The following is a 543-nucleotide window of genomic DNA, read 5'->3' as shown; positions in this document are numbered from 1 at the left end:
CCCTTCCTCGCGCCCCCCCTCCCCCCCCCTCGATAAGGTTTATTATGGTGATAATTACCTACCAAATTCTTTCTTCGTTAATTAGGTAATATTCATATGGTATATAATAAGAAAATACAGTGAGAGAAAAAAACAAAAAAAATAAACAGTACAATGACATACAAGTTCTACAAATAAAGTTACTGACATAATTATAATTAATTTGACGATAAAATTCATTCGTGAATACCTTGATAGAAAACTTATATCGGTATATACTGATAACATTATAAACAATATTATAGTAGGATTGAAGAAGGTAAACCATATGGTGACCTGACATTTCTACCAACAAAATCACTGATAAAATTATCATCAGAATAATTATATTGATCTATCCGTCGGTAATATTTAATTTATGACCCGTCGCTCGACCCTCCTCTCCCTCTGCTCTATTTCTACTTCTTCCTTGTTTACTTTTTCTACAACAAACAACCACCCTCCCTCAATCTTAATATAACTCAACCTCTCGTAACTTTTTTAGTATTACAACACTTTGTTTAT

This window comes from Populus euphratica, unplaced genomic scaffold (genome assembly GCF_000495115.2).
Source record: "Populus euphratica unplaced genomic scaffold, PopEup_1.0 scaffold32.1, whole genome shotgun sequence".
Lineage (NCBI taxonomy): Eukaryota > Viridiplantae > Streptophyta > Magnoliopsida > Malpighiales > Salicaceae > Populus > Populus euphratica.
Note: the sequence above shows the minus strand (reverse complement) of the source record.